General features: G+C 69.6%; 1 long non-coding RNA gene across 1 annotated transcript in view; it reads right to left on the bottom strand.

The window, feature by feature from the left end:
- LOC107182742 overlaps nucleotides 1-1,450 on the bottom strand; it is a 15,123-nt gene that overhangs the window by 12,487 nt on the left and 1,186 nt on the right. The window lies entirely within an intron of this gene.

Raw genomic sequence — 1,450 nt, 5'->3', positions numbered from 1 at the left:
TCAGGCATGGGTGCAGCTCCCTCCCTCCCCCAGGCCCCGCCTCCTCCTCCAGGAAGCCTCCCTGCCCCACTCCCAACTCCGGGCCTCGGAGTGCAGGGCCAACAGGTCTGTGTCCCCAGAGCAGCACACACAGCAGGCAACAGGCACCGGCTGAGTGAGCGCCCTGCCAGCCTGGGCTGGGCCCCGCCCTGGGGGGGAGGGAGAGCCCGGGCAGTGTGAGCTACTCAGATTAGGAGCTGGGAGGCCCGGCCAACACAAACAGGCCTGCGGTGTCCCCTTCCTGCTGCTGCTGCAGCCCGAGGGCCCAGCGCCCACCCAGCCCCAACTGGGGGAGGGGCCCGCAGGCACCAGGCTGGCACCCCCTGTGCACGCAGGCCCCAGGCCCCCGGGCTCAGGGGCTGGGAGACACCTGCTCCAAGGAGGGGTCCCGCTGGAAGGGGCCACCAAGGGCCTCTGTTCTCCTCCGGGGCCCACCCAGGCCAGCGCGAGCTCGGGGCCTCCTCCCCCTCCCCCTCCCCCTCAGGTATTCCTCAGCTGGAGGCCACTGGGCACTAGAGGTGGAGGGGGACTCAATGAGGACCCGGAGGGAGGGGTGCCTGCCCATCGACCAAGGCCCTGGGAGCACCCGGCATCAGATGCCCAGTGTGTGCCCACCCCACCTCAGTGAAGGCCTATGCCACCGGGACCACATCAGGCCCAGGCGGCCGGGCTGGGCTGGCAGTGCCGTTCTCAAATGCCATGAGCCCAGGGGTGCCCAGTAGGTCATTAGGTTAGGGCCACGCCAGGCCCCAGCACACCTGCAGCCCCGCCTGCCACTCCGGACGCCCCAGCCCCAGGGCCCGGGGTTCATGCGGGGGCCGTAGGGGGCGACCGGAGACTCTGGGGAGGAGTCCAAGCCGGAATGTTCATGGCCCCACCCCGCCCGCGCATCCGGGGTGAGCACACACGACCCCACAGCGCGGAGCCACTGGCCAAGCTGGGCCACGTCTGCACAGCGGGCTCAGGACCCTCCAGCCCACAGCTGCTGGCTCCCCAAGGGGAAACTGAGGCTGTGGCCCAGGGCCAGTGGGCGGGGCCTGTTACCAGGACAACGCTCAAGACCAAGTCTCAGCAGCTAAAACTTCAATCTTGGGTTTCCCCGTCTCCCCCGCCTGCCCTCAAGTGACCCTCTGGCAGGAAGCAGAGCGAGCTCATGGGTTCCAAACCACATGTGAGCACAGCCCCACTCCCGCCCCCCACTCCTGGGACAGGACACCCGTTCTTGGAACCTGCACCTCTCCCTCTGGTCCGCCCCAGAAGCCCGGGCCATGCCTGTGCTGACACTCCAGAGGGGTCAGCAAGGGCCGCACGTACCCCGGCAGGCGGGCAGAGTCCCCCCCACCCCCACCAGTGCCCGTGCCCCCATGGCTCCCTCCTGCAGAGAGCCTGGCTCTCCCCCAGGACACGCCCA

Source organism: Myotis davidii, unplaced genomic scaffold (assembly GCF_000327345.1).
Source record: "Myotis davidii unplaced genomic scaffold, ASM32734v1 scaffold3578, whole genome shotgun sequence".
Classification (NCBI taxonomy): domain Eukaryota; kingdom Metazoa; phylum Chordata; class Mammalia; order Chiroptera; family Vespertilionidae; genus Myotis; species Myotis davidii.
This window is presented reverse-complemented; position numbering and strand designations above follow the sequence as displayed.